Raw genomic sequence first — 13,593 nt, 5'->3', positions numbered from 1 at the left:
ATATCCATGTTTATGATATTGGGGGTTTCAAAATCACCATCCCATAAGCTGTAACAATGGTTCTTTCGCTGCCACCGTGAATTGTAAAATGTAGCCCGGGAGAGAGTCATTTCAAATACCAGTTGTTCAATGTCCTACACATCTATGAATAGAAACGTTCAATAAAGTGACGGGTCAATATTCTGAACATGTTTTCACCCACTCTGGTTTGTCCAGTGCCTGTAGATCAGCCATACCAATTACCATCGACTAGTGAAACCTGGTCGACAACTAAAGATCTGGAACAAAAATTCACCACGACACAACGAGCCATGGAAAGACGTATGCTGAACATAACTATACGTGACAAAATCAGAAACAGTGACATAAGAAATAAAACTGGAGTCAAAGACATCATGGAAAGGATCGGGGAAGCAAAATGGAGATGGGCAGGACATGTGGCAAGAAAAAGCAGATGGACAAAAAGAGTCACCGAGTGACTTAACAGCATATAGGCCATTTGTAGGCCTAGAGGCACCACATGGGCAAGGGATGCGCAAGACAGACAGAAATGAAAGATTCTTGAAGAGGGCTTCATACTACAGAGGATGAAACAGCCTAGGTGAGGTGAGGTGAGGTGAGTGTCACATGTTGGCAACTGTCAGGTATAACAGCTGCAAGTTATTTACATGAAGAGATCACACCACTAAATCAGGTCCAACCCTCTCTGACTGAAGAAATAACAACCAGTGTTTTTATTCGCTGACCATACCAGGTGCATTTTAATGGAAAAAAAGTTGGAAATGAAGGCTGATGTGCCCATTTTTTGGTGATAGTTGTGCTCTGTGGATGTTTTTCTTATCATTCAAGCATAAAATAATAAAATATATTACACTTCTGACATTTTAGGAAGGTTTTTTAGTTCCATGCACCAAATGACGTCACAGCATAGAGGGCCTGAGATGTAGGCTTTGGTATGGTTTACATCATGTTCAAGGCACCACTGCGAAAAATCGAGCCGCTCAACTACCAAAAAATGCTGGTTCTAGGGTAGAATATATCATAAACTTTTGGAAAAATGGTGTTTTGAATGAACGATGACGTTATAACCATGAGAAAATGACGATTTCTTGGGTACCATTTAACACATAAAAGAATAGGAACTTGATTTAGTGGTGTGATTCCTTAATTTCATGTGTATACCATGGTATAGAAACACTTTTATGGCTATGGACTCTCCGTGACAGAGAGTTTACACTGTGTAACAATATTTAATCAGATTGCACATGGTTTTAGTGATTTTTTTCTGTTTGTGGGTGAGTTTTCTGCTAAATTGACATTACAGGGGGGTCGCTGGCTGTGGGATTTGGAAAGTGTGGTCCAAAATGGCTTGTAGACTGAATTGTTGAAAATTTAAGCTTACTTGAAAAATTCATATACTGGAACTTGATCATGCTAAAGTACTTGCAAATAATATTAATCAGCTAGTCAAGAACATTCTTCTTGCACAAGAAAGGCCTATAAACTGACAAATTTTGGTTTTGTCGAGGCCGTATAACCGACTCTGAGACATGGCTAAGTTTTGCTAGGCCTATTAGGATGCAGTAATCTGCCTGATTTCAATTTTGTTTTTGTTCAGGTGTGTGATCACTATGGCATCATGGACCCATCAAGCATTTTAGCATTTTTGACTATTTACAAGTATAGTAAGATTAATCAAGAAAAACTCAAACAAGAAGAGCTTTTAAAAAGGGATGTAGGGGTTCAGGCTGCACTTGTACATGGCATTGCCTACTTGACAATAGATCTGGATATATTAACATGATTTTGTTTCAACTTAATGTGTCATGTGACTCAATTAAAAACATCTGAAATGTTAGGAAGCAAAAAATTAGGCCTTGCCTGATTATTATATCTTAATGCTGCTATCTTCAGTAGATAGCACATAGATAGCCATGCACATGGTGCATTAATTTGAGTCAGCATCATACTTAAACTGGAATTATTTCACTTTCAATGGTCAAGATATGTTGAGAAAGGTTGAAGATCATGTAAACTGATCTTTTAAAAAAATTTTTGCTTCCTTAAGAGATCACACCACTAAATCAGGTCCAACCCTCTCTGACTGAAGAAATAACAACCAGTGTTTTTATTCGCTGACCATACCAGGTGCATTTTAATGGAAAAAAAGTTTGAAATGAAGGCTGATGTGCCCATTTTTTGGTGATAGTTGTGCTCTGTGGATGTTTTTCTTATCATTCAAGCATAAAATAATAAAATATATTACACTTCTGACATTTTAGGAAGGTTTCTTAGTTCCATGCACCAAATGACGTCACAGCATAGATGGCCTGAGATGTAGGCTTTGGTATGGTTTACATCATGTTCAAGGCACCACTGCGAAAAATCGAGCCGCTCAACTACCAAAAAAAATGCTGGTTCTAGGGTAGAATATATCATAAACTTTTGGAAAAATGGTGTTTTGAATGAACGATGACGTTATAACCATGAGAAAATGACGATTTATTGGGTACCATTTAACACATAAAAGAATAGGAACTTGATTTAGTGGTGTGATTCCTTAAGATGTGTCATTACTGGGTCCTCAGGCAAGGAAGGAACAGGCAAAGTATTAGATGATCTATCCATAGCCTCCATCCTAGAGGTGTCTGAAGGTAGTGATTCAAGGAGGGGCATCAAGTCACTCTTGGAGAAAGTGATGAAAAGTGATCCATCTGGTGCAAAGAGAGCTCTGGGTACTTACAGAGAACTCATCTCTCGAGCGTTGGATATCACTAAAAGCCGTGGAAATAATGTGCTGTCTTATCTCAGCTCTATCAATCTATCTACTTCCATCCATGCCTTTGATGACCACGCGTGGAGTTTCACTATCTTCATGGGTACTCGCAAATTAAACTTGTTGCTTGCTATCGTTTCAGACACAAATGTGGTAAACTTTTTTCTTGTCCTTTTTCGTTTCTTTTCAGACATGATGGCTTTAGTTACGATATTTATAACTTCATCATATTCATCCCCAACTTGGTCCACAAATGTTGTGAGCGTTTGTCAGGGCAACATTCTTTTTCTGTCTTTTTGCATCTGTGAGCTCATGGTGCTGCCTTTTCTTTGTAGATTTAAACCATCCATTTGCCGAGCCTCATTTGCAATATGAGAAAGCTCTGAGACAACAAAAAATAAGGATTTGAGTAATGCCAATAATGCCACTACTTTCATAATTCTGCACTGGAAACTCATGTGGGTTTGATTTTATTATCATTGAATAGCTATGGGCTGCAAGAAGGCATTATTTGTCAGGAGTGGGTAAAAACATGCTCATAATTGCCCCAGCTGTTTGTTTCTGGGAAAACAATAACACTTACAATGAAGTGCACCTAGTCTTTGATCGCTATGACTCCAGACATCTTGATCCAGATACGGACGTCTTAAAAGTGGCTGTAAGACGCTATCCAAACCTTGTGTAGCTGACACATAAAACATAGAAACATAAAACTAGGACCAATATGTTTTAGGGCTATCAAAAGCAGCAGATCTTCATGTGTTTGTCTGAGCCGAAATTACTAGGAAGTTTACCGGCAAAGGCAATAAAACATGCTGGAAGGTCTTAGATAACTTGGATGCCAACCATGAGATCATTATAGCGTTTTCCCAACTTGGTGTGACAGACACTATTTCTGAAGCCACCAGTGATGCCACATTTGCCTCTAGCTCCAGATACCGTCAAATGCAGATATAGCAGACTCGGTGTACCCGTGAACAATGCAAGTGTGAAATGAATGGACAGACTTCTGTACATACCATGAAGAGAAATAACTATGTGGCAATGCTCCTTCTCACACAGAAAGTGACCGTGTCGACGAAGAGGACAGATTTGATGTTTAACAAGCCTAGCAGGACTTGCAACAACTTATGTAAATCCATATAATCTAGATTCCACCAGTTAAATTACGACTCTGTATGTTACACATATAGATGTGTAGAACACTGTTTGAAATGGCTCTCACCAGGACTGTCATTTTAAAATTCATGGTGGCATCGAAAAGACCATTGTTACAAATTATGGGATGGTGATTTTGCAAGGGTCCGAAACTGTTTAACATGTCCGCCATTTTGAAATTCAAGATGGCCGCCGCCAAACTAAACTACTTACAGCTAATTCAATGGCTTTTATGGAATCCTTGGTATCACAAACATGGGTATTGCCACCATTTTTAGCCTGCTATGTTGCTCACAAGCTGATATATAGGTGAAAGTATGTTTAACATGTCGGCCATTTTGAAATTCAAGATGGCCGCCGCCAAACTAAACTACTTACAGCTAAGTTAATGGCTTTTATGGAATCCTTGGTATCACAAACATGGGTATTGCCACCATTTTTAGCCATTTATGTTGCTTACAAGCCAAGATATGGGTGAAAGTATGTTTACCATGTCGGCCATTTTGAAATACAAGATGGCCGCCAAACTAAACTACTTACAACTAAATTAACGACTTTTCTGGAATCCTTGGTATCACAAACATGGGTATTGCCACCATTTTTAACCTTGTATGTTGCCCACAAGCTGAGATATAGGGCAAAATATAGTGAATATGGCGGCCATTTTAAAATCCAAGATGGCCGCCCTCTGCAGCATTTCCAAAATTGGCAACAAAGATTTTCCTGTTCATAATCATGTGTAGAACATATCCAGATAGGTGGCATCTTCTAATCATCAAAAATGCACGGACTCCTAGTTCAGGACCCTTTGCCACCGGACTATGAGGGGGCCAAAAATGCTCATGAGTATATGTATGAAAATATTATAATACTCTATTGTTTGTGAAATTTTTAACATGATTTTGAATATAGTATTCAGCTATCTCTGTTTTCTCAAGACCAAACACATAAAATACCCAATTCCTTAAGGGCTGGGGTATGAACGTTTGGACAGTATTTATTGTGGGACATTAGAGCACATCAGACATATCGAATTGCATTCTGAAGACGAAGAATGTCATTCTGATATCAAATAATTTTGATTTTTGAAATTCGCAATTTAATACACATTTTATGGCAAATCATTAAAATTGATATTTTTGATATTTAACAGTACTTGAAGTAAACTTTATAAATCTCATGATTTATACTTAAAGTGTGTTAAGGTGGGATGAAAAGCCGACGATCAATTGAAAATTTTGACCTTTCGTATTGAAGATATGGATTTTTTCCCAAAACACCAAATAAAATTAGGTCTTTTTGGGAAAAAAATCCATATCTTCAATATGAAAGGTCAAAATTTTCAATTGACCGTCGGCTTTTCCTCCCTGCTACACACACTTTAAGAATATATCATTAGATTTATATAGTTTACTTCGAGGACTGTTATATATCAAAAATTTGAAAAATATCAATTTTTATAATTTGTCCTAAAATTTGTATTATATTGTGATTTTCAAAAAATGAAAATTATTTGATATCAGAAAGACATGCTTCGTATTCAGAATGCAATTCGATAGGTCTGAGGTGCTCTCATGTCCCACAAAAAATACTGTCGAAACGCAATAAACGCTCATTTTAGATCCCTTAACCCCCATTGTTATAGAACTAATGTGATTTGCTAGATGAACTTCTCCACGGAAAGGATTTTCATGTATATGTGTTGGTACTTCATCATTTATCCATAAAATAAAATTGTTTTCTTTTAATATAAGAGCAAAAAATTGCATTTGTTTAGACATCCTTCGTTCTAATAAGGTTGTAGTTTGTTCTCTACCCCAACCAAGAGTATACATTTTATATTGAAAAATATTATTTTCTGTCCATTGAAATATTAGTTTAAGCCGGCTAATGTTACATGTTAATGCTATAACTAATGTTATTTTGTTATTTTGTATTGGAGGATTATCACCGGAGGTTTTACTGAAAACATAACGGACACTGGTTGCCGAATTTTACTAGGCGTATATTCAATTTCAAGCCTGTTGTTTAATCGTATTGAGCCTAATGTTCGTTGGCTGAGTATTTTTGTAAAATCTTTAGTAATTGTAGTAAGCCTAGATCTATCTTGGAATACTTGAATTTCACCATCATTAATACTTTGTTTAATTTCAGTTTCTTTATTGAAATTAACATTTGTCTGTCTCCCTGTTAAAAAATATGTTTTAAGCCCCAACTGATCACTTATAACAACATACAAGCCTAATGAGTTAATAGAAGTTAATCTTGTTTGTTCACTTACTTTATCATCAACATATTGTTTATTAACACCATCGGTTTGCTCTACAGGTGTTTCAACGTTAACTATCTTATTGTTCTTTAAATCCAAATTACCTGTTAATGCTTTGCTATCAACATATTGTTTATTTGCAACATCTGCGTCATCTTCTGGAGCACTAACGTTAAGAATTCGATTAAATTGCATATTTAGATCCCCAAATACTCTGCCTCCTCTTTTAAGAACAACTTGTCTTTTCTTTGCATATAAAGAAAGATCTATGCTAGAAAGTTCTTGGCTAAGCGTTTTTTGGTTAAATGATTTCCTTATAATTGGCAGAAAAATACTCATTGTATAAATAACATTATATTATTTCAAACGTCATAAAAATTGGCTGTCCGTGATTATTAAATTTTTCATTAAACATCTTTAGCTTAAAAATTTCCCCAGTTTGAAGTTGTTTGTAATTTGGAAGTGGGAAATTTATCGTTGTTGTGTATCCAAACGATTCGAAGTAATTGAGATGGTATTCCGTCTACAATATGTGCCTGGACACCTCGAATAAGCCGTAAAGTCCCTCTCTGGTTATTTTTACTTTTTTACATATTTGCAAAGAGCATGTTTCAGGGATTAAAATGACACCTCAATGAACTTCATATGACAATCAGAAGCGAAGTTATGGCTTGTTATAGGTTGTCATGAATCAAAACGCGAAACCGAGAAAAACGCGTTCAAAGTTATGGAAGCAAAATGACCATTCATCAGATGGGCCTCAGAAAATGTGGATTATTTCATATTTCCACTTATTTCTTTAAAAAAAAAAAAACTTTGTATGTGTTTAGAAGAAAGCTTAAACATTTCAAATCTGCAAAAATCTCAACTTCGCCAAAATACGAGATTTGCATATATTTTCACCTATAGCTCGAAATGAAGTTTGCCGAGTTTACGGCTCATTCGCCGCGTCCAGCCACATATGATTTGTTGTTGAAGCTCTTGTAGATGAGCGTATAGTATTTTTGGTAAAAAAATCAACAGCTTTATCACCCAGGTATTCGCCAGTGTTGTGCGGAATAGAGAGGTCTACTAACCCATTTGTTTTTTTGTACTGTTAAACTAAGTTCTTCTACAGTGCTTGTGAATATTTCAGCCAATTCTTGAAAATTGTACAAACCAGCTTCTATTTGCACATTCATTACTTCTCCTCCAGTTTTGTGCCACTTAAAACGTTTTTTTTTCTTGCAAATTGTAATACCCAACCCACATTGTAATTGATTTTAATGCTATTTTTAAATTCCCAGATTTATTGTCAATAGGTGTTTGCAATTTTATTGGAGATTGCACGTCTGTTATTGTGAGAAACATAATTATATTATATAATATATAATTATGATTATTCCATCATCATTCAAGTTTAATCAAGATGCAACTTATCGTGTAGGTGAAGTTTATGAACCAACACATCAATTTAGTTTAGTAAACCAAACTATACGAGTAAATAAACGCAAAACATTTTCTGATCGCTTTCCAAATAATTTGGATTGATTATAAATTACCAAGAGTAGAAAACCCTGAAATTTATAATGATTGGATCTCTAACCCAATGCAGTTTTGGCAAAACCAACTCAACTTCGCTGTATGGTGTGCTACTTCTGTGTGTGGAATATCAAAATATAACCATTTACGGCATATAAATCCAATGATTCGAAGTCTGTATAGATTTCACGCATACTATCAAATTCGTCGAATTCTTAATGAAATGAATTGTCCACTGACTGCAGAAGAATCGTTTAATCCTTTAAATAATGGAATAGATATGAGTGCGTTTGAAAACGAATTTAGAATTTCAACCAATAGCAATTTTAGGCAAACAATAGATAAATGGAATGGAATAGGCACAGCCAAATTTACAAGAACATACCACCATAATTTTTACCTTGAAAACAAACGATAAGGTAGAGCTTGCTGTAAAACCAAATGTCAATAACTTTACCCAATTCATAAAAGGCCGTGTAAACTTTTTAGGCAACAGTAAAGATGCAACGTATAAAATTTGGATGGACCAATCATTTACTCGTCAATCTGATACGGTTGATACTAGCTCAGATGGAAGCCCGATGTCAGCGATTGGAAGTTTTGTGATTGATTACGGCAAGGGCTTTACACAAGCCGGCATAACAAGAATCAATGACTCTATCCGCACTTATGTATGGGCAATTTTGGGGGCACAATCTCAGGCAAGGTCATCAATTTTAGGAACAGGTAAAGCATTTGATGCACAAAAACAATTCTTAGCCAATGTTGAAGATGCAATAAATTCTGAAGTCGACCTTCCAAGTTCAATTGGGCGATACCAAGCCACTTTACAATTTGCTAGAAGCCAGGTTGATTATGTTGTTGGGTTAGGGTTGTATATGATTCCCAGTGATGAGATTAAAAAAATACAATTAGGCCAAAATGATATTAATAATGAACAACTACTTCAAGAAACATTTATTCCACCTCAAGTTGATAATAAACCCCAAAGTGAATTTGATACACTTGATAATTTACCTCAAGATGATGCGCCTATTCAGACAGATACTACACTTGTAGATACGGCTCCTATTCAAACTTTGACCCAAACAGATACACCTTTAGTTCAAGAAAAAAAGCAGGAAAAAACTTACACATGAAGAAACTAAATTACTTTAATTACTCTAATTTGGACTTTGAAATAGATTGCATAACATAATTATACAAAATTCCACTAATAGCTATTAATAATATCCATAAATGTTCAGCTGCAAATCCAATAACAGCAGAAGCAGATTTTAGTATAAAACTTACAATACTTCCAATAATACCAGGCAAAGCAATTAGCATTTTATCAGCTATTTTTAGCAATAAATTTGCAATGTTCTGCAATTGTTGTTTTATCCAGCCTTTAATCCCTGGTTCAGGTGTTGGGTCAGGTGTTGGGCCATGTGTTGGGTCAGGTGGTTTCGGGCCAGGTGGAATTACAGAAGTTGCGGATTTAGCAGCATTTAACAAAATTCCTTCAACTATAACACTAATTGTCATACCTAAAGCAGTTATGATAGAAATTATTGTTATTCCCTGCTCACGAAATAAAGTTCTAAGACGTTCGTTTAAAGTCATGTCTTCATTAAGCATTTTATCTATTGTTTGTTTAATTCGTTCGAACTGGTTTCTAAATTTGCCATCGTATTCATTGATTAGACTATCAGATAGTTTAATTTGTTCTTCTAGTTCAATTTCTCTTTTGTTTTCTTCGGAAATATCTTCTTCATCAATAGTTTTAAGTTCTCTTAATCTTTCTTTTTTGGCGTCTCTTTCACCTATTAGGTTATGAACAGTTGTTCTCAGTAGTAGTAAGAGTATGAGCGGCGTGAGCCGCGAATATTCTTACAAACTAGTAGCACGCACCAAAATGCTCTTATAAGTAGGAGGTGTGCTCTTATAGCCATCTGTTTTGGTTTCAAACTTGTCATCAACTCCAATTATTTGTTTATCTATAAACCTGTAAAATAAAACTAGGTCATTCATTGCATGTGTCTGAGGGAGCAAGGTATATGGTCATTGTATGTGTCTGGATTTATGGACTGGGTTTGACAGTTTGTTGTTGTGTGACAGCTTTCTTTCTTTCTTTCCTTACTTTCGATGTCATTTCTTTTCTTTCTTTTTTTTCTTCCTTTTTTTCATTGAAAATCCAAACTATTATTAATAGTTTGGAAGAGTATTAGTCCTTATATTAATTGAAACATCAGTCAAATATGGCACATATATGTTGTCACTAAAGGTGGTCTCTTAATAAGAACAATTTAGTTTAGTTTTGTATGTGAGGTGAAGGTCAGAGTAGTTGTCTTTGTAAATCCAAAATGAGGGTATTGGTTTTACACCTACCTATGTTTACAACATCAATATGTCTCAAAATTCTGTTATCGGTCAAGTATGTCACATATCTGTTGTCACTTATTATTATAATTGAAAGTGTTCTCCTATAGAAAGTTATCTTCGAAAAAGACACAATGCACAGTTCATATTGCATTGTACAATTTAAATATGGGAAATTAGAGCACTGCTGGAAAAAGGTACGGTGTGCTACTATATTTTTAAGTGATCGATTTAGACCTCTTAATTCACGAAGTGGTAATAAATTTTCTTCAGGAACATTTATTGTATTAGTAAAACTAGTCTGCATAACTGCATCAATGCTTTCTTTAACTTGTTCTACATCTTTTAATTCTATATCTTCTTGACGATCTGGACTTCCAACTGTTGTTTCAATATCATTAGTTATTTCGTTTAAAGCTTGCCGTTGTTCAAGTGGTTTTTTTTGGTTTTGCGCCTGGGCTAAAATCATTAATGCCAAGAACATCCCTAACACATGCAACACCACCTCTACCATAATCTCGTTGAAAATTGTGCTTAAAAAGGTTTGTTTGCTATCATGAAGAACATATAGGCGTTTTGTCGTCGGGTCCCTTATAAAAGCAACTCCATAATCAATTGATGAATTTAGATCCACATCCCATCCAAGTTTTTTAATCTGACTCATAAAAATTGTCTTTTGCTCTTTGGTTTTCAACAGAACTAAGATCAGTGCCAGGCACATCTGGTAAAACATTAAATGATGTTTCAACTTCTTCTGTGGTTAATTTTCTAATTCCAAGAAGATCAATAAATTGATCACCTGTAATACTATGACTTAAATTTTTGTTAATATTTCTTTTAATTGTATTAATTGATAAAAATCTATCTGAATTTTTAGGATATGTTAGTCTTATTTTTAGATTTTTAACAGAAGCAAAAACTTGATCTGTTTCTATGTCTTCTAAAAAATCTACCTTTGTTTTTGACCGTGTATTTAAATCCCTTTTCCACCCTCTTCGTTTGATTGTTTTATAAAATTCATCCCCCTTAATAAGTTCACCGGGCGGCTCATTAAAAAGCGATGGATTGGTACTAATCATATCGCCATTATAGGCGTCCCATTCAGTCGATTCTCCCAAGGCGTCTTCCTCCTCAAAATCATTTAAAGGAATTTGTTCTTCAGGAATTTCAAAATCAGCCATGTATATTTTTTACAAAAATAACCCACACTATACAACAATGGTAGTGTTATGGTACAGCTATGATTGTATTAGGAATCATGGTTCATTCATTACTGGTTAAATACGATAGGATTTCAGGTTTAAATAGTTAGAAGATTTTTTAAACAACCAGTCGTGATTCTTCATAATATGAGCAAAGAGGTAGTCAGACCTCCCAAAACACCTATAGAAATAGGCCCAGCGATCATGATAATGTGTTTACCAACAATCATCTTAAGTGGCCTCTTATTATATTAATGAGAGCATCAAAAAATATTACAAATAAATACACCTTGTGTCTTTTAACTTTGATCATTGCCCGAGTATTATATTATTATATGAACCCATGCATGTTGATAGGGAAACCACCCTTAACACAACCACTAAGGAAAATATTTATAGCGTAATATACCACTCTCAGAATATACTAGTTTGCAATAGATTTTTCGCGAAGGCCATAATGTATTATAGTCTTGTTTGATTTATCCACGGCTGAACAGAACAAACAGATTGCTAATTGTTTAGTATTTAATATCCCATAATTCATTGCTGCTTTTGATTCGTTTTGCTTTATAATGTACAAATAATATATAGCATTTGTAATGATACACAATGCATTGTGGTGAACTTTGAAACTCGGGTATATAAACTTAAACTGACTCTGCAGAACAAACAAAGTAGGTCAGATTGTGAAATAATTGTGCCAGTCATAAGTTTACATGCTCGTCCGTCAGTACACATTTCATTAACCTCATATGTTTTGCATGAGGGTTATTAAGAAAGGTGTAAGAGAAGGAATTGGTATGCTTTGAAAACGCTTAGACGTTGGTTGAAAGCAATAATACTATGTCTACTAATGCTTATGATTTTTATTGGAATTTATGCTAAAGGAAAATCTTGGATAATCTTAAAAAGTATCATCAGGATATCCGCAAATAGATTCATCAGGATTGTCCATTAAAATTATATTAACATGTTCTCAAACAAATCCAAATAAAGGTGATGTTAACATACCTCAATGACGTTTCGTGCTGTAACACAACACTTTCTCAAATTTAATGACCAGCTTTGACCTTTGACGTCGACTTATTTTTCCTTTCGGGGACAAATATACCAACAACGATTTGGCACGGCTATGGGCTCCCCAGTCAGCCCGATAGTAGCGAATTTGTACATGGAGTGGCTCGAGCAAGAAGCACTCGTCACAGCCCCCTTGACATAAAACCAAGGCTATTGAAACGCTATGTGGACGATGTGTTGGAGATAGTCAATAAAGGATCCGCAGAACCCCTCACTGAGCATTTAAATCAATCGACGAAACCGGCAATATTAAATTCACTTATGAAACGGAGGAAGATCAAAAAATCCCATTCTTAGATACGCTAATTGTCAGGAAATCAGACGGGACTCTCAAACTGTTAGTTTATAGAAAGAAGACACATACAGATCAATATCTGCACTTCCAATCACACCACCCCTTACAACACAAACTTAGTGTTATCAGAACTCTCATGGACAGAAAAGATAAGGTAGTAACCGAGGAAAAAGACAGAGAGCTGGAGGAGTCAAAAATTAAGGAAGCCCTTACGCGTTGCGGCTACCCGGAGTGGGCCTTTAAAAAGGTTCAAGAGCCCAGTAAGCAAAAAGTCATTGACCAATCTCAAACCACCAAAAGTCGTGGCTTTGTGTACCTCCCTTATAAGCAGGGCTTGTCGGAAAAGACTAGAAGAATTTTCAACAAACACGGCTACCAAGCGAACTTTAAACCACACAAAACGCTTAGAAATCACCTGGTGCATCCCAAAGATAAACGGGATACTAAAACAACAGCAGATTGCGTGTATGAAATTCCCTGCCTAGGTTGCCCTAAATCCTATATCGGAGAGACTTCCAGACTTTTCGGTACAAGGATGAAAGAACATAAAACTGAATCGGACCTGGCTTCAGAAAAACCATATACCAGGGCCCAAAGAAAAACATCTGTCGCCAGCGCCCCTAAAAAATCCGCTCTCACGGACCATGTCGCCGAGGACAATCATGTGATAGGCTGAGAAGAAGCCAAAATAAGAGACATTGAAACCAACAGGAAAAGGAGACATATCAAAGAATCAATATGGATAAGGAAGAGGGGGCAGGCTAATACTCTCAACAGGGATTGTGGGAACTACTTCCTTCCGCACATCTATGATTAGTTATTGACAGCACCACCTACGTCAGCTACCAACAGGAAGCAGCCGACGTCAAAGGTCAAAGCTGGTCATTCAATTTGAGAAAGTGCTGTGTTACAGCACGAAACGTCATTGAGGTAT

Source organism: Amphiura filiformis, unplaced genomic scaffold, assembly GCF_039555335.1.
Source record: "Amphiura filiformis unplaced genomic scaffold, Afil_fr2py scaffold_23, whole genome shotgun sequence".
Classification (NCBI taxonomy): Eukaryota; Metazoa; Echinodermata; class Ophiuroidea; order Amphilepidida; family Amphiuridae; genus Amphiura; species Amphiura filiformis.
This window is presented reverse-complemented; position numbering follows the sequence as displayed.